This window comes from Phlebotomus papatasi, chromosome 1, assembly GCF_024763615.1.
Source record: "Phlebotomus papatasi isolate M1 chromosome 1, Ppap_2.1, whole genome shotgun sequence".
In the NCBI taxonomy this organism is placed as follows: domain Eukaryota; kingdom Metazoa; phylum Arthropoda; class Insecta; order Diptera; family Psychodidae; genus Phlebotomus; species Phlebotomus papatasi.
The window spans coordinates 92,074,116-92,094,814 of record NC_077222.1 but is presented as its reverse complement, the minus strand read 5'-3'; the positions used below and the strand labels follow the sequence as shown (position 1 = coordinate 92,094,814).

The 20,699-nt window shown below is 34.2% G+C and overlaps 1 long non-coding RNA gene across 1 annotated transcript; it reads left to right on the top strand.

The window, feature by feature from the left end:
* Positions 1-17,437: 17,437 nt before the first annotated feature.
* On the top strand, positions 17,438-20,367 carry LOC129809750 (uncharacterized). Its single transcript, XR_008752672.1, has 3 exons — positions 17,438-17,781; positions 18,224-18,403; positions 19,978-20,367. It is a non-coding gene; the product is annotated as an uncharacterized LOC129809750 (long non-coding RNA).
* The last annotated feature ends 332 nt before the right edge of the window (positions 20,368-20,699 follow it).

Below are 20,699 nucleotides of genomic sequence, written 5' to 3'. Positions count from 1 at the left end.
GCCGTCCACAGAAATTCTTTTCTGGGTAATGAGAATTTTATCTCTTATTTGTCGACACGTTAAAGACGTAGATTTTGGAAAAGTTTGCAATTTTACGTGAAAAGAGGTGGACCTTCTAAGACGTTGACATTCATTCCACAAAAGCAAACAACCCTCAAAAGTTATCTAATTAAATATCGTACATATTACGCACGGGATAGAAACTCGAAAGCTTTTCCGTGCGAAAGAAGTGTCAAGAGTATCATAATGCTGACATTTCTATAAATTTGTGGTTTTGGGTGTGTTTTAATCTCACCTCATTTTAACGATGGTTTTCACCATTTTCCACGGATTCTTGCAGCACGGCAGCATCCACTGATGGTTAGAAATTTCACACGTGTAATCACATTATGAAGCACTAAACATGAAGCAAACACACCCATTACCCGTCTTGAACCCCATTTCTCGGCAGGAGTTTCAGGTAACACTGGAGGAGGAAGCATGTGGCAGCAAAATGTGTAATACTCATACTGTGAACAACGTGTCTTTTTCCCCAATTGCTCATGCAGACTTTTGGAGAACTTTGCATCCGTCTGATAAGGACCCTTTCTAGGGCTAACGTATCACTTTCGAGACGTTTTACTGCACCAAAACAGCCCAATTGAGAAGTCTCAGGTGTGAATAACAGAAGATGATGCGTCCTGTTCTACCAAAATAGAATATTTTCTTCTGAGCAAATGGAGGAGCTGTAAGTCGCTACGGCAGCTTAATTTTTTTTATATGAGTACCTGGGTTAAAAAGTGTTCAAACGGTTCAAACAGATATTTTATTGGAATGGAATGGAGACAAATGGAAACACTGAATGTGCATTCAGTGTTTCCATTCAGCATCTGCATTCAGCAGGTATTGAATATGGAAGGGAAAATCACGTATAGGCTGGAATCTATTATGCTGTACTTGTATCTGAATATCAACTTCTCCTATAATGTTCACCATTTGGTTCGGGTAAACGTAATTTTCCCTACCTTATATTCGATAACTGATGAAGGGGACATCCATCCTTGAAATGTCGTAGAGAATAAAATTCTAAAAATCAAGAAATTCAACTAACAAATCAACAACTTCAAAATAAATGGAGAAATCCAGAAGCTTTTCTAGTATTCTTCCTATTTATGCTCAACAGAGAAAATTGTTTTCGATTCTTATCATTTTCGACAAAAATTTTAAGGTTGTCCTAAAAGGTAAATGGTATGAGATATTATGTTCGATTTATCGGCGACCCTTCCCTGTCCATCGATATTCTCAGAAGATATATTTTCTTTACTTCAGCCCTTCAGGCGTTAAAAATGTTAAAAAGTGAGAACTCCCATTTCATCATGAATATATCGCTTTTGGAAATTACAGGGGGCTAACTTTTAACTTACTTATGTACCTACTCAAGCGGTGCCACTACCAATTGCTGATCTTGGCCTGGTTCAAGACCCGTCACCACTCGAGCCTCTTACATGCCACTGTTTTCCAATTCCGCAACCCGAATGAGCACCTAGTACACACGCCGTTTCATTGGTCGATAAGAGGCTGGATCGGCCTCGTTTCCTCGAAGCATAGAATCTACCCCTCTCATAGACTTTCCAGGCTGGGTCGTCCTCATCCTTGCGAACCAAATGACCAGCCCACCGGAGCCTAGTGAGGCGTATTTGCTTGATGACGGTTACCTCTCACCAGTAGCGCTCATACACCTCATGGTTGTATAGGCTTCGGAATCGTCCCTCCTCACATAAGGGGACAAAAATTCATCGTAGAATTTTGCTCTCAAACGTGGCAAAGAGTTCGCAAATCTGTTTGTTGAGGACTAGCAGGATCATAGTCCTATACAGTAGTAGCTTTGTCTTTATGCTTAAGGTGCTGAACTGGAAAACTCTTGATAGACCGAAATAGGCCTTGTTGACTCTCAGCAGCCGTGCGCGGACTTCAGTTGAGATATTGTCGGCTGTGGTTGTTGACCCAAGGTAGAAGAAGGAGTTAATAACTTCAAAGTTGTAGTCCCCCATCGGGAACCATGTCTGATCGATTTTTCCCGTAGATGTTGCCGGAGATGTTGCTGATGAGGCCACCATGTACTTCGTTTTGCCTTCGTTTATTTGTAGCCCCGAACAGATAGGCGGAACGGTGAATAGATCGTTGCCACGAGAGTTCCGTGTGAACAACGGGCTCAGACAGAGGAACGGACCTCTTCATGCTTATGCGTCCTTATGCGTCCTCTTCAACCTGGCACTGGAGAAAGCGATCCGTGACTCCGGCGTGAGCATGAGAGGTGTCATTTTCAATAAGCCCAAGCAATGCTGAAGATATTGACATCATGGGACGCAATCCCAGAACTGTGTTAGCTGTACAAAGGCTTTCATCCAGATTGAGCATACGGCTATCTTTTAACCTGAAGCATATTATGGGTGGAATAACTCAAATTTTTATCACAATCTTTTGTTGTTCTAATTTTCAGAACCCACTCTGTAGTGAATTTAAAATTTTATTTTATATTTCTTTGTTTTTTTTTATATATTTCAATATATTGGTGCACTGAGAAAAAAAAACGGGGGTGCAATTAACTTTTATTCCTCATAACTTTAACATTTTTAGGCTTAAAAATATATCAACATTTTTTAATGCTAATTTTACATCTTTTTAAGGGTAAAATTAACATGAAAAAGGGTAACTTTAACTCCTAATACATCTAAAAAGCCAAATATTTACACCGATTTCGGATCAATACTGCAGGATAAAATTAACATTTCCGGAATGTTATTTTAACTTTTTCGGATTTCCCTTACTTAGTAAGATTCTGTAGGTAATAGCTAATTAACACTAAAACCTACCGACCGTTTTTGGTCGTTTTTCTTTGCGCGCTCGATCAAATAACAGACCGCGGTAGGGTGAGATACTCAACAATTAAGAGGAAAAACTTAAAATTCAAACACTGAAAAATATTACATGCATATTTTAAGAAACTCATAAAGTTTGATAAACTACATTGTATCGCTTAACCCTTTAAGGACGATTGGAACACCAGTGTCACATAAAAAAAAATTTTCCTGACTACATAAAGTTATTTTTTCCTTATGTTTGTTCGTAATTGCAAAGTAGAAGGTTGAAGGAATCTAGGATATTTTTTGCAAGTCTCCAGCTATTTGCTATATAGTAAATTTCTAAGCTCACAAATAACAAATTTTCAAATTCTCATTATGAAAATTAATTTTAATTATTTCTTATACTTGCACGTTTCTTTTAAGCAAACCCTTTTGGAAAAGAAACTACAATAATCAAACATAATATTTTTCATTAGAGTGAAAATTATCATTCACTGGTATTGTCAGAAAAATACTTAAACTTTTGGGCTATTTTTGTCCCTATCGTCCATAGAGCCAAAAAATACACCAAATCAGACTTTGTTGGATTTTCTAAGGATAGATGTAAGACCTACAATTGGATGAAGAACTAGCGTGATGTGTATTAATAGGGGACTCTCCGGTGGTGGCCAGTGGATTTGAAGTCACTTCACAAAGAAAAACACTTCTTCAATCTTTCCCAGACCTTTCGGTCCTAGATGTGGACCTTCTTCAGTGGCTACAAGGATTTATACATTTATTTTAGAATTTACATTTAAAATACAAGGTCGTTTTTTCTTTGGACAATTCAAATTTCTACTCACTCGACTAAACTATGTTTTTTGTACTTTATGAGGATCGTTATCTTGTGTGAGATTTGAATTGTCCAAAGAAAAAGCGACCTTGTATTTTAAATGTAAATTCTAAAATAAATGTATAAATCCTTGTAGCCACTGAACAAGGTTCACATCCAGGACCGTAATCTCTGGGAAAGATTGAAGAAGTATTTTTCTTTGTGAAGTGACTTCAAATCCACTGGCCACCACCGGAGAGTCCCCTATCGATGTAAAACCTTTTACTGATCTTGCTTATCGGTTTCCTTTTTATTGATGATTTTCGGTCCGCAAAAACTGTGTCGTCGTTAAAAGGTTAAATGAGGAGCCCAGTAGCAAAATGACATATATGTGTTAATTTTAAAGCTTTTTAACCGGTCAATTTGACCGGGTCTTGGTATTATAAATATATAAGGGAAAGTAGACATAGTTCGCATACAGTGCACCTTCAAACGATTCGAATTTATTCTTTGTTTCCAAAGATCTGGTTTACCATTTCTCATCTCGTCTCATGTGGTTAATAATTTTCTATCTTATATCTAATTTGGAGTAATTTTTGTTAAAAAAAAACTATTTTTGACAGAACTTTGACATTTGCACCTACAGCGATACAGGAAATTTCCTTAAAAAAAGCAATTTTGGACGAAAATTGCTCCCAATGTGTAGAGGCCATAAGAAATGACGAACTAAATTTTAGCAACTAAGGAGGAAATTCGCATCGTTTGAATGTTCGCTGTGTGCGAACCATGCTTACATTCCCTTATTCTTAAAAATAATGCATGCGAAAATTGCCCACCCTCCTCTACATTAATTACATATTGTTTATTCGATACTACAAAGAAACATCGACACCTAACATCTAAATTTAAGTGAAATAGTTTTAGTATTTAGTATTTTGTTCATGTCTTCTTTAACATTATTTTTTTTTAACTTTAAATCTGATCGACACAAAATAAACTTATGCACGATTTATTCTTTATAATGGTGTGTAAAAAATCTTAGGTCTTACTTAAGCTTGCTTAGACTGAAAGCGGCCTAGCATTGAAAACGCGCTCAAGCATAAATCTTGAAATTGCGATATCTCATCCCTTTTTCCCGCCTCATCGACTCCCATCTCTTGGGAGTAATCCGGGTGCTCCAGGAGACAAAATAATCAAATAACGCTCAACATACTCGTAATTACACGTGCTGGAAGTTCTTTGATGAAATTTCGCGGCAAAATAGAGCAATTTTGGTGGGTATGCCAGTACATGGGGTGACTACTCCACCTCCATAAGTGAGACAAGAAACATTTTCACTCGCTGGCAGATTCATCCCAGCCATTTAGAAACGTGGTGGATTTTCATGGGAGTACTTGGGGAATGTTAACTGGCGGGTAGGTACATAAAATTAAATCCAAACGATGAATTACAGCCAAGTTTGAAATACATTTTGCTGAGGATATGAAGAGTGTAGGAATTCATCATGAGATGTCTTAGCCTTGTCTGAACATGGCAGAGTGTTCTGGATTTGTTGCCAAGGCGAGTTGGTAAACTGCACCAGAAAAGATTCCATATATCTTGTAAAATTCGTATAATCACACCCTGGAAAACTTTGCAATCTCCTACACTGTAATTTAATTAATATCCTCTCAGGAATTTTCTCTCTAGCAAATTTAAAGTAGGAATAAAATTTTCTCACTTGTTAGAAATACTGAGAAAAAAAAATATCATTTGATCATCCATGTGAGGTGAAATATTTTGAAGAGATGAAACTCGTGCGCGAGTGATGAATTTTCTCTGGGGTTTTATTACTCTCGGTGAAAACTTATAATTGACTACGAAATTGCACATTTCTTGTGATGTTGAAGGAAATTTTTCTACCATGAATAATTGACATTAAGGAGTTCCTTTTCAGAAGATGGCAAATATATACGCAAAATTGCCTATTAATTACATTGAAAATGGAGAAAATTGGCAAAATTCGCCTTAATCAGAGATATAGCAGAAATTTGAAGGGAGTGGTAGGAGGGTGGAGAAATTTCAAATAGAGAAGAAATCAAAGATTTTCCATCCATCCTCAGAAAAGTGAATTTCGTTTTTTTGGGGAAAAATGATGATGAATCTGAAAGTTTTATGTTGTTCTGTTGAGTGTTCATTTTCGACGAGGAAGTCCAAGAGAAAGTAAAAAATTATCCTCTCCCACGCATTTGGGATATCCTCCCCCAAAACGAAAAGTTTACAGAGACTTTCAGAGGGAGAGGGGTTGGTAGAAAAATTTTTTGGAAACAAATGTGTTCTATCCTCTTGCCAGTAAAAGTGTTATAGATGGGTGCGAGGACTTGAAGAATGACTTTGTAAAGCAGTCAAATGGAAAATGTGGCTCACACACTATAGCGCACCCCCGTCATTGCGTTTCTAAGAGGGATTGGAGTGGTTTGAAATTTTCAAGGGAGCCCCCATGCACATCATGGGTTGAGATGAAATGGAGAAACTTTGAAGGATTCCTTTGCAAGGGTGGGAAAATCAAAATTGAAGCTACATAGATGGAGTATTATTGGGGGGAATTGTTTGTCTCAATTATGCAGAACCTCTGAAATTCCTCTACTCAATTTAGATGCTTTAGGAAGTGTATTAAAATTTCACGCAAAATTTAGGAGCATACTGTGAAAAAGCTTTCACAAACTTGACTAGATCGATAGTAACATGCTTCCAGGATTGTTGAGATTACAACTGGTTGTAATAAAATTTGAAATGTAATATTCATTGTAATGATATCGATCAATTTATTCCATTGAGGCCTGCGGTATTATACCCTATATAATGATAATTAATTTATTTAAATTTTTATCTGATATGATCACCTTTAATTATATTTCTAGTTTAAAAAAGATTTGTTAGACTACCTTTTTTTAAATAACATACTACGACAAAAAGTAAGATTCCAGTAACTTAAATCTCCCTGTAATGCAAATTCACCAACATAAGGTTCATTGAAACCTGGGTATTTCAATGGGAGACTGGGGCAAAAACAACAAATCGAAAATTTTAAAATTCAATATCTTCCAAGACAAATAAGATAGCGGTTTAAAAGTTTTTCCATAGATAAACTCCATAGGTTTTCTTCAATGTCGTAAGTTTGTTAGAATTTGAACAAGGAATTTAAAAAATAAAAAATATAGAAATTTTTATCCCTATTTTTGAAATATTTTCCGTGCAGAAGATATCAATTATTAGCTACTTATATTAAATTTTATGCACTGGTGAATATTTACTAAATTATCTGGATATTCTCTGAATGCGAATCCGCTATCTATTTTAGAATTTTACAAAGATTTTTTTCTCCGGAAATCCTATTATTAAAAACGACCACTTGGGGTAAAAAGTAACAAAGTCTATGGAGCAAAAAGTAACAAAAACCGAAACAATTCCTGATGTCCCACGCGGTGAAAAAAAAACTTCAATGCTATGGGTCACCGCTTGTTGTTTGCATTGGTCAAACATTTGCAGTCTTTTGTGTGTTTTTTGTAAAATAGCTTAAAATGCGCTTTTCTCGCTCAGATAGAGGAAACGGTGTTTTACAAAGGTGCAGAAGAATAAATTTTCTATGAAAATATGTTATCTAGGTATTTTACTTAAAATTACGGAATCCCGTAATAAAAAGAATCAAAACGTGATAATATGCCTGATACTATTTGCCCCGGCATTTTTGAGAATGGTCACAAAATTACCTTTTAGAAAACGGCTCGATAAATATATTTCCTTACAAAATAGAAGCAAATGACTTTCACAGAGTTGTAGAGCGGTAAATTTTCTATAAAACTGTGCTAATTAGAAATTTTGGAGGTTCTCGGGTAGCTTGTAAAAAAATAAATATCCATATTGTGACTTTTCGTCCCAGTCTCCCTACATTTCGAATTCCCAGCCACAGCCAAGAATACAAATACAAAAGCTAGTTTAATTTAAGTATCGTTTCTTGTTGGCTAAATATTTTTGCCATATCTTTGGCAACATATGGATAACTCGAAGAAAAACCGAAACGTCCTAGGGCCGATACCATACCATTCAAGCACCTCTATTTTTCACTTCTTCAAAATTGCTAAAGAGTTGCTCATGCACGCAATGAGAAATCAACCAGACAATTTGATTATCAAAATGAGCTAAGTCTGGAGAATATAGCGGGGGTAGTAGCCTATCTGCTTTCGGCTTTTGATATTGTCCTGGACCAAAGAAATGCAATGCCACAGAGCGTTATCATGTTGCAATGTCAATCGATCGTGTTCTTTTAAATCGATTTTGGTCGATTTTCTTAATAGTAATGCTTATTGATAATTTTTCTTAGTTTAAGAAAATGATGCTGCATGATTCCCCCTCGGTCTCACCCAATGCTCAGCATTGTCTTCTTCCAAAACAAATTATTCTTACCTTCGATTTTGATACTTTAATTAAGCTACGATATTTTGATTTTATAATACTAGAGACGTACTTATTTTTGTTCAATTCGATGCTGGGAACTTTTTTCTTTCATACCGGAAAGACAAAACTTCAAAATTCGATTTTTGATTTTTTTTTATTCAAAATTATTTGGATTTTTCCATGGCACTTAAACACTTGAAAACACCTTTGCGAATCACATTTAATTATCCCACAAGTTAATCTTTTGATCTTCACCCAGCCACGCTTTCAGATCGGCACCATCAATTGTTTTTGGTCTTTTAGTCCCCTGCGTTAAAATCATCATTTATGAAGCGTTTAAACTGATTTTTCAGATGGTTCTCGGTGGTGGATGTTCGCTGTAGACCCATTTAATCAAATGGCGCATTTTACTTGATTTGTTATTCAAGTTAAAATCAAAAATACCACCGCCCGCCCCTCGTAAACACTGTTTTTTAGCATAAAACTCAAAATCTGAGTTGGTAGAAAAAAAATTTTTGCGATGTCTACTGATACTGAAAATGGTTATTGTTGACAGACAGATGATTAAACTTCGGACATGTCTGGCGACTATAAGTATCGTAAGCATCACTTATGCCTTATGTCTAAAAAATTAGTTAAGGACCTAGTACTTATAAGTCTTGGGAAATTTCCCTTATTGATTCATTCCTGTGATAAAATCACCTTCATATCTCTTGTAAATATTATATAAGTTCTAATCTCTTAACCCCATGAGTAATCGATTTAAGTAAAGAATGCAAATTGTTAAAATCGTGAAGAGCTTATAGCCTCTGTAGCTCAGTTGGTAGAGCACTCGTCTAGATTACGATATGTTCCCAAATCAATCCTGCATAAAGCCAGGAATTTTTCCTGTCTTCATTCCGGAAATATTGGGTGATTTGGGTGTTATTTGCTCTGATTGACGATTCTTTTCACATAAATACTACTGTAATGTACTGATACTAAAAGAAAACTTTTCAAAATTCTCACTAAAAGCTTTCTCTTTTACATCGAATCGTTATGAAGTTGTAGAATGGAGTCTTTTGTTAGCACCAAAATTGGAAAGGCAGAAATGAAGTTACCTACCCTTACAACATAAAAGTGTTAACGTTATCATTAATTTAAGAAAACATCATAGATTTTTTATAAAGCTTTTCACACTTTTTCTAACTGCTCTCATTAAAAGTTAAATCTGAAAAGCACAGATATTGAAAATCATTTTAAGTATTAAGTTTTTTGCACTGAAAGAGTTTTTTGCACTGAATGCAAGGAAAAATGAGCAGTAGTAAAGCTCAATGAATGATTTTTATTTCAAAAATAAAATTTCAAATCAAAATACTCTCGTTTAAATCAGCAATGTAAATCGTTATTCAGTCATAATTAAACTTCTTCGTATAAAATATTTTAAGTTTTTTCAGTTTTCTGAATGGTTAAACTACAAACCTTTTTTTATTTTTTAGATGATTTCAAAGCTTTCTTATCAATTTAGAAAACTTAATGGGAATAAAATAACTTTTGAAATTTAAGATTTATCCTTACTTTAATCTTGAACTAATGATAAAGAGTCATAGGCTTTTTTTCTTGAGAGTTAATCCGGTGTTCGTCGGGTTGGAGAGGAATAGTCCAGCCAGAATAACAATCTTTACTTCCCAAAGCTTTCGGTGCACTACGCACCTTCTTCAGTGGCTTAAGGAAATATTTTTATTCAAAAATTAATATTGATTTACATTTACTCTTTTTCACACTTACTCGAAAATGTCACAATACATCTGGGGCAACGTCTTAATTCGGGACAGAACGGATGTCTTCATTGGGTACAGATATCACGAGTCACACATTTAACAAAAATTCTACAGCGAGAGTCTCCTATTTTTCCTATTTTCTGTTTATAATAAATTTTCTTTTTCTTGGCGCTCTATTCTGGCTTTCTTTGTCATAGGGCTTTGCTAACCATTGTATGTAATTCAGGAAATAATCAAGTACTTGAAGTAATGCAATATAATAATATTAAAATGCATTAGAAAATCTTCTATTAAAAACTTTTTTCTAAATATAAGAAGTACAAAATTTATTAGACGAGATTATTGAAATAAAATTAGGAATACTTCAATTAAATATTCTAAACAGTAATAGGGGAAAGTGACCATGCTTGATACGATCCAAGCTTGATAATAACTATTTTTTTCCTATGTTAATCAATAGTTATGACTCATCGCAATATATTTCAATAGCTGGTGCTAAGCCTCACATTTCCTAAAAAAATTAGGATCCTAGCTCTTTTTTCCTAGTTTCAGAAAGCAAAAATCAAAAATAGGCCCAAAACTGTAATTTCGATACATGATATTTCATAAGTATTTCTTAATTAATGTCGCTGTTCACGAAAACTACTATCATAGGCACATAGAGGGGTCATCAGTACTAATATTTATGTAAAAATATTTTTACTTGGTGGACACTGTTTTTGTGGGTGGTAACAAATTCATAAATTCTACTTGTGTCCATCCTATATTTTAAGAAGGGTCCATGAATGATAATTTTAATGTGGCAACTATATCATTAGATGTGATTCTTTCATAATTACACATATTGCAATCCGCCAATTTTATCGACAATTGACATAATCTTCAACCCTGTTGCCTGAATTTTAAGGTTGCAGAGTGACATTTTCATGGACTCAAAGTGAAAAAATGGTTTTCGCTAGCGCCCTAATGTCATAAAAACATGACTTAGAAAAATTACATAAAAGTGATTTTAAAACTAATAACCAGTCATATAAACGATTTAAGCAGATAGATTAGAGTTCCGTCTAAATATTGATGTGCAATTTTTTGTATCCGGTGAAATTTTTATAGTCAAAATGGGCCTCCGAATTGTCGAATCAATTATTATACAGGAAGGCCCAGGACCCAACTTGTATAAAAATCGCTACTGAATTTCCATTTTCTTCTTGAGGAAAATCTAAGGATTTCCAGGAACTATTTGAGGTTGGATTATGAACCTAATAAGTGAGACATTTTTTTGTCATAGTGCAAGAATCGCTTCGGTTTGTGTGTTAATCAGAAAATAATCACAAACCTTGGACATCATTTTACAGTATCAAGCATGGTCACTTTCCCCTAGTAATGACAGGTATTTTTGATACGCAAATTTAATCCTGCGGACATTTAGTTGTTAAATCGAAACATTTATAAAATAAAATAGTAATAACAATATGTTTTTAAATAATTATAGTAAAAATATCATCAATTATTTGAGATTCTTTAGAGCAAAGCAAAATCAAGTCAAATGGAAAAATTTAAAGCAAAGCGATTAAAACAGAATTATGACTAGTTTATCTAACCTGTCATGCATAAACTGTTGCCCGAAGCACAAGTTTGCACAGGATCAAATAATATGATTAACAATTATTAATGCGTAAAATATAGCTCAAAGCTTTTCAATTGAATAGGGGAAAATGAGTCATTTTCACCACCACCTTTATTGATGGTTGAATAAATTAGACTTAATCTCCATGTCCAGGAAACACGTACAATTTTCAAAAGCCTTACAAATCTGAAAGTATTTTTTTCAGTATGATATTCGAATGATTCATTAATCATTAAACATTTCATATTGATAAGTGAAATACTTGAAAATTTATCAAAAATTTATATTGCCGAGATGTTATTATTTGTTATTATTATAAATCCATGGCTTGTTGCCGTAAATAATAAACATAAATAGTCTTAATCTAATTTTTTATTTCCCAAATAAAATGCAATGTTATCCAAATTGTCACAGCCATAAAGTAGTAAAGTTTATGAACCTTAAAATCGTTTTATGATTTTGACGTATAGTATAACACAGAATTTTCATAAATTTCCCGTTGAATCGTTAGCCACAATAATTTCCAATTATTTTTTTTAATTTGTGTACAATTTTATTTTTCTTCAATTATCATTTTGCAATTATTAATTGAAAAACTAGGTCTTTATGCGTTTCCTTTAAAAATTATTCACAATGTTTGAATATGTTTATTTTTCTTGAATTGTGTAAAGTTTTTTTTTTTTGAGAAATGGATAGTAAAGCAGACCCAAAAAAATTCTGAAAAATAATTTTTAAAAATAGTAAATTAAGCTGATACAGTAGAGTCTCGCTATAGGCCATCACTCTATAGTCCACAATTTATCGACCATTGATTTCAAATCACTGAGGTTATGTTTTTTAGTACGCGACATGCAATGTTATCATAATTATTTTAATATTTTTGGCAAACTTAAATAAGTAGTTGTGATAATTGTGATCCATAATGAAGAAAGCGAAGACAAGTACCACAATCGCAAAGAAAGTGGAAGCCGTCGAACAATTTCAATACTAAAAGTCGTTGATAATTTTAAAAAAATGATATGGACTATAGTGCGACCCAAGTGTCAAATCTGGAACCAAATATGGACTATAGCGAGACTCTACTGTAGTTAAACGTGGGAGTCCATAATAATTGTTTCCAAAAATTCTTTGGGATTTTAATATTCTTTATCTTTCATCTAAATTTGAAAACTCAGAAAAAGTCTAAAAAGCTCGCTATATATCAAGAAAGCTTCACGCGATTGTACCGTCTTCCGGTAGAAAAATTCCCTTTGCTAAAAAAATAAAACTTTACAAAAAAAAAGATCCAAGGGATGGAGTAACTGAAAGAGCTTTCGTGTTATTGAATTTAAAATTCATTCGGCATTTGTTACACAATTTGGATTCAAATATCAGTCAATTCCCCGAAATGTGGGATAACCTCTTCTACCTTGACTACATTAGGGATGTTCCTGGCACACAAAATCCACTTTTGAAGATTCAGAAAAGTGATGTGAGAGACAATCAGCCGTTCAGACGGTGTGGGTTTTTCTTTGAACAGCGTGGGTGGATTTTTTTTTGCTCGTTGAGCCTCTTGCAGAATTTATCACGACAGCTCAACACGATAGGGGTGCTTCATGGTATCCCTGCTGATAGGGGGTGGAGGATGGATGAAAAAGTGAGTTTTGATGTAGCTGTCGATTTTTCAGTATCATCCCTGGGAAAAGTGGCTCAATTCATCGCTTATTGTTACACTCTATTGATGTTGGGAAAAAGCTTCAAAGGCATAGTGCTTGTTCTTTTATAGATGGAGCTTTTTCCTACGTTCCCCTTCCGGTTTCGCATTTAGAAAAAGAAAAAGCAGTAAGAAAAAAAAGAACCCGGAGACTAACAAGAGCTTTTCTTCATAATCACCCCTCCACATCAGGAGAAATAACACAACAACTTTTCCTCTCTTGTTCTAATTAGAACAACTTTTTGTGCCGCTTGTCCTCTTAAATACAACAAAGTCTATGAATATTGAAAGCTCGCGCGGTAAGCTCTTAGAGTGAACACATAACTTTTTGTCCCACCCTCCCTTGGGGAGGTTGGCTAATGAAGTTGTGTTTATTATCGGAAGCTCGCGTTTTTACCACGCGACCAACTTCCCTCCCTAAATATCCCCCAATATTATGTGGATCATCACGAAATGATAGCAAATTTGTATATATGTGGTGATACTGCTTTCCCCATAATTAACACACAATGCAAGCTTTTAATTCCACCCATCCAACATGCTCTAAAAATCATTCATGCTATCCTATAAAATAGTTATAATAAAATAATATAACCTCACAGTTTAATTAGGCCTATTTGCTCATGAACACGCAAAAAATGAGCTGGGAGGGGATGAAGCTTCGATTGAGGTGAAAAAGTGGAAAATGTGCTGTATACAAATACATAAATAGCTAATAAATAAATTAATTTAATGAGATAGCCCCTAATTTAGCCAAAGCCATGACAATATTGGCTCGGTGCGGAATTGAGACCCATTTTCGCAATTGTGGTCATCGGATAAAATTGAAATTCCCCTCACTTTTGCAGCTTCCGCGGTCAGCCGGCACTCTCAATATGTTCATACCGTTCATCCATACATTCTGCATTTCCAGGCATTTGAGCCTCTGTGGCTGGATTGAAATAGGGTTCCCAAATCGTTCTATTTTGCTCAGGAATGAACTCTGGATCGTCCCCTTTCAGAGTCGATATACCCAAAAATTAAATTTATGAACAAATTAGAGAATTAACCATGGTAATGCCAATGCTTTTACAAAGCGCTTTACAACATCAGATCCACAGAATTGATGACCAGGCATAGCTGAAGAGCAAAGTTGATGATTTTGAATGTGTACTATCATATGACTCTTCGAATAAACAATGAGATTAGTGAGTTAAAATGCTTTTAAATCTCAATAAAACAGGCGTGATCAGCCTTTCACCAAGCTAATCATATTGCAATAGGAGAAAATGAGGCAGAATCGTTCTGGAATTTTGATTTTGTGATTAAAACAATTTTATCAGTAGACAAAAGCTAAATCTCATCCATCAAACACGCTTGAATTTAAAATTAGTTGAATATTCTTATTAAACGATTATTATAAAAATTAATACAATGAACAATATTACTTCACTTGTTGAGAAATTTCAAGGTAATTGATACTAATTTCTATTTATTATTAATCGTTTCAAGACATTTTATTTATATTACAATGTAATGATTACAAAGTTCTCGTATTGAAAGAATTTGCTGATCGTAGATCGCCCAGTAACGCCTGCCCCGTAGTGAATACTTCTTCCGTATTCCGGAAGTATTCTAGTGGCTCAGGTGATGCTATTTATTACATGCTGTCACAGTGAAAATTTCTTTTACTAGACAATCACATTGCACCGGGAGGGACTCGAACTAAGAATTGTAAGAGCTGGAATCAGGCATCTCCTGAACCAACGTTCTTGCCTATTGCACCACTGAGATCCTTATAATTTCTTGCAAGGTAAGGGAACGGCGTGGTAGTTTAACAAAAAAGATAATTTCGTAATCATCGAAAGTAAGAATACAGCTAAGGGGTCCCGATCGAAATTCGAATGCCAAAATCCCTGAAGGATCAAAAACACACAAGCCAAATTCTCGAATTTTTAAAAGTGTCGTAGATACTCCCAGGAGTGCATTCGCGCTTTCGGGAGGCAAGAAGACTTGTTACGTTAAGTGAAAATTTCCCTTATGTGGTGGACTCTCTCCGTTCTCCTTTCCCATATTAAGTTCCAAGGAACCCTCTCACAGCTTTTTTCTACTTTTCACTTTTCACTACTTTGGAAGAATAATTTTCCTAAAATAAAGAAAAACACCTTACAACACCACAACGCGCTCTAAGCACACTCAATCACTATGGACAATCCAACAGAAACTAAAAACTAATGCAGAGGAGTTGCAAAACGAGGGTCACATAGTCAATTTTTATCCAACGGAAATTAGGGGAAAGGTTCATAATTTTGACCAGTTTCTTATTTTGGACACTTTGAGAATAAAATTGGACACTAAAAATAAATTGATTAAAATTATGGATTCTCATTCCAATATTTGATGAATAATGAATTCTATCTAAATATTTGTTCTTTTTTGAAGATTTTAACACTAAATACGTTAAATTTTGAATATGATTTGAGTTAAGATTGCTTTGTTGAAAATTCAGTGTGAGCAATTGCTTACGAGAAATATGATAGAACTTCGTGTTTAGTTCAGTCTTATTTAGCTGTGGTGAAGTACTAACAATTTTTTCTCACTATTTTTCATTGATATTATTAAATATTCATTGAATATTGTGTTGATTCACATTAATTGACCAGAAGTCAGATTTGCCTCGTGAATAACGTTTTTCGTGTGAAAAATGAGAAATTTTTTAAGACATTTACCAGTGAGGTGATACTCCTTATTTTGGACAGGTGTTTTTCTCACGAAATTTCATGAAGGTGTAGCTTTTGTGATGACTAGGTTGGACAAATGCCTGGAGAAACAAAGAAGCATCATCTTTACGAAAGAGATGTAGCGAGAAATGCCTTGAAAGGCTCCCGGAAAGGTCAGGGAATGAGCGAATCCGCACGTACTTGGAGTACCGAAGTCAATTCACTTTAATGAATGATATGGAAAGTTTCCGGATTTCTTGTGACAATCTACGTTTCCCTTACATAAACAGGAAGAGGACTTGGTAAGATTGGTTCATGAAATAAAGAACAATGAGCATCCTGTTGAGGCGCATCTGCTGTCCAAATTAATAGCCAAGTTGTCCAAATTAATAACCAAGTTGTCCAAAATAAGAGTCAAATTCCCCTCTACATATCAATTCATTTTTAAACGTATTAAAACTAGTTTTAGTATAAATAAGACGATAAATAGCTTGCCAAGTTTCTAAACCCTTCTGAAAAGAGAGTAACAAAAAAAGTCAATTAGTATTGAAAATATCGCACTTCAAACTTGGAACATCGATGCTTAGAAGCACACTGGACCAAATTATGAGCCTTTACCCTACCAGTCGGCTTATCAGCCGCTGGAGAAATTTGCTCGTAACAGACTTTCTATGCTTCGGGAACTTATTCTACACATTATGCACCTCCTCTGTATTTAATTTCATTCCTTTCAGGATTTCAGGATTGTGGCTACCCAGCAGCCAAGAATTGAAAACCTTTCCTTTGCGGAACTCTCCAATCCTGCAATAATCAGATTACCATTTTTGGTGAGACTAATTTCTTCAACCAATGATATTATTTGAAAACTCCCAAAGTATGGGTTCATGATGATTTTTGGTGAAAATTTTTCCAAAAAAAAATTCAACTAATGATATTATTTGATTAGTACACTAGAACTTTTTAGCTTATCCTAAACTTCACCTTCACGATTTTTGCTTTAATTCTAAATGCGAAAGAAGTGATATTTATTTAAACATGTGAATCCAAATATTCAAAAATTTAAAATTGTCGAAGATGAAATGGATCAAGCCGCAATAAATTATCCTATGAATGGCAATATACATATAATAGAACATATAATATATACATATGATAGAATGTTTTTAGGAAATATTCCTAAAATCAACTTTTTGAGAATAACCCTAAAAGCACATTTCTCTTACCTTAGATACCTTAGATACCAGAAAACAATTTCCCAGTGTAACTGTAAAGTGACAATCCGTTTTGTCACGTTTTCGTGAAAACAAAAAAAATGTGAAGAAAAATAAAATCCGGTCAATTTTTGAATAAAACGGAAATCAGAAGTTCTATGAATACAAAAAAATAACGAGATTTATGATCAATTTTTAGTTTTTTTCTGTCAAAATTGCTTTCTTATTAAGAATATTGAATTCTTTTCTGAGATTTACCAATTTGATTTTTTACTGACTAAAAATCCAAAAATATAAAGGATCAGGACACGACAGCGAAAACTTTTAAAATATTGTTTTTTTTAGATCACCCCCCTGTCAATATCGTTATTTTAGCAAATTCTCTATAGAGAATTCAAAAATCGAGCGTGAGGGCGGCGCGTGCGGTTGTGCGAAGAACTAGTAGTGAACAACTAGCGAATCTGGCGGAAAGACATGCAAACGGCTTTTGACAGTTCTCGCGTGGAGCAATTTCCACGAATTTACTCGCGCAGTTTTTGTGAAAAATCCGGAAAATAGTGAAGAAAGTTCTTTAAAAACAAGTGCAAAGGTGTGAGAAAACACTTAATGATAGATCTTAGTGGTGGCAAGTGAAAAAAATGATGTGCATTGTGAGAAATTGCAAAAACAGCGACCAGCGAAATCCTCTGGGGGTGTCATTCCACAGGTATTGTGCCCATAATTTTTTTATCAACTTGTGCTTACCCTAATAATTGGGCTCATAAATAGTCAGATAAATAGGGCTTTTATTGGTATAAGAATTATAAGTGTGCACAAAAAATATAGTGAGAGAGAACATGGGAAACTTGGTCAAATTTTGCAAAATCGGCAAAAAATTTTTTGTGCCCAGAGAGGAATTAGGGGTAATGCCCTTCGCAAAAAGTCTGTTATATTTTTTAATAGTGATAAACTTTCTTTAATTCAATTAGTGAGATCCTTAATTTGCCCCAACTCAGCTTACATGTAAATTCAATTTAATGAAGAGGGCGGAGGGGGCAATTCAATTCAAATCCTTGTTAATCAAATATTTTTATATTGTCGATATATGAATGAAATGAATAAACTAAAGTCGAATATTCACAACTTTTTGACAAAATTTCCTCTTTTAGATTTCCAGTAATTTTAGAACTGTGCGCAACTCGTCTGAAGCTCTCAGTTGCACTTGTGGACCGAAATAAAGCCGTATGCAGCCTCCACACTTCAATCCATAAAATATTTCACGGGAAAGTGCCTCAAAAGTGAAGCGCTCGAAGTACGTGCGATCCTTTGCTAAAGACTCCCTACCAATCGTAAGTCGTATTTTTTTTAATTCAAGAAACAAATAGGGGAATATGAGGCAAAATTTGATAAGTGAAAATTTTCAAATTTGGTTGCAATCAATATAGAAGTGACTAAGTCTTCAAATATTTAAAATAAATAATCTTTATGAATTTCTTTAAATTTTCAAGGTTTCAAGGCAATCAAGTAAATATTACGTAAAATAAAAGCTTTGAGAAATTTTCGGCCCTCCTTTTTTAAAATAATTACTAACAATCCTTACAGAAGATATAATTTTTACTGTATGTTCTTCTAAAATTCATGAAATATGTATATGTGGTTTTTTTTCGAAATACGTTGTATCTGCTCAACATGAACTCTATGTCCGTTTTAAGAATCCCTGAATAGAGAAATTTAGTGTTAAAAAACGAAAGATAAGTCCCATTTTTTTATTCAATATTATAGACACCAATATACTGCTCGAACTCCACACAGAGAGAAGTATATATAAACCTTTGATTTTCTCACCCTATTCCACCCCAAATTCCCACTATCTACCCCCTCGGACCACTTTCAAGACCGCCCACTCTTGACAACTCTGACTCTGCAATTTTTCAACTCCAAAATATCCGAACGTCAGAAACTCCCTCACACACTTCAAAGGATTTTAAAGTCTGACAGGCATGCGTGTGAGACTGTGTGAAATTTGTACTATTTTGAAATGGGGATATCAATATCACTATGCATGATTGCCACCTTTATGGATAACCTTGCTGAAGATAATGCAAGTGCTTTAAAGAAAGAAAGTCCAAGGATCACAATTGAAGACGTTGCAGAGAGGGTAAAAAAAAATTTTTTTTGACCCAGATTTGTGGTGATTAGCTGACCAGTACATAATTCTTTTTTATCTTTGTATTTTTTTAATGTAAAAAACCACCCACTTTTCTAAAAAAAAACCTTTGGTTTGGAAGTGGTTTTTGATCTCTTTCAATTCGGTCTGATAACACACAGTCTACGAAGGGACATTTCCATCGTTTAGTCCTGGAGGCTGGAATCAACGTAAGACGGCGATAGACGCATGGGAAGGCGGGGGGTAAAAAGACGAAGTGAGATGAAAATAAATTGGCTTGAATTAAAAAATGAATTGAAAAACTGATACTTTATTATTTTTGGATACTGCTTGTAATATTCCTGTACAGTAAGGTGGGGTAACTAGATCGCTTTCCGTAAAGTGCTACTTAAACGCTGGTTTTTGGACTGATGAAATTCTTTTTTACTTCTTCTAAATCCATAGAATTATTCAATGTGTCATTCAGAAACATAATATAAAGAATATCAAAAATATTAAAGAAAATTTATAAAATAATGATAATACTGAAACAAGTCAGCATACACGAACTGGGTCGCATTTTCGATTTTGGAATTATTTTTGCTTTTTCTCAAAGTTGATTAGTTATATTATGTTACTGTAGTGACTATATTACGGAAATAAAAATATTATTTTAAGTAGATTATCTAGTTAGCGTAGCCATAAACGTCATAAACGATCCAGATAGCTAAGTGCCCAGATTAGCACACTTGACTATATACAATCTTAAATTTCCAGGCATTCATTGGTACCACATCTTTTGATGGAAAGCAATATGCAGAACTACTTGAGTGTGACCATCTCTGTTCTCACATGTCACGATAAAGAGCCTATTTTTATTTTAGATGGAAACAGTCAATGAGAATGGATATGCAACATCATACGGTGTAAGAAATCCAGGCAAAGGACACATGAAGATGTCAATCGTATTACCAAAGCTGATTCGAAATAAGTTTTGAAAGTATTATAGAAACAAATTCTACTCCAATGCAACGAATAAGTTAGAGTTAGCAATTATGTTTTATTATTTCTTACTATTTTTATGCAGAATTAAGAAAAATGATGGACTTGATCTTTAATTGTTTCGAATAATTATAAAAAGTAATGAATTTATCCTAATTTATAGATAGCTATTTTGAAAATAAATTTATTCTCTATTAAAATTTTTGTTTTTTTAACCTACTTCAATTCAATTTGCAAGTTTGTGGCAAAATATTTAAATTGTGTCTCGTGTTGGATTCACATAATGATTTATACTTGAAATTCTCCTAGATCTTTGCAAAAAAAAAACTTCTGGGTAAATTTCTGTCTCGCTTCATAAAAGGACATAAAATAGAAAAGATTTCAGCATCTTACCTCGAAATAATTTAGATTACAGTTCTTCAATAACTTGCCAATTTTAGTGTGACAGAACTGTCAGATCTTCAGTAGAAATCTGATTTCTTCAGAAGAAATGGTAA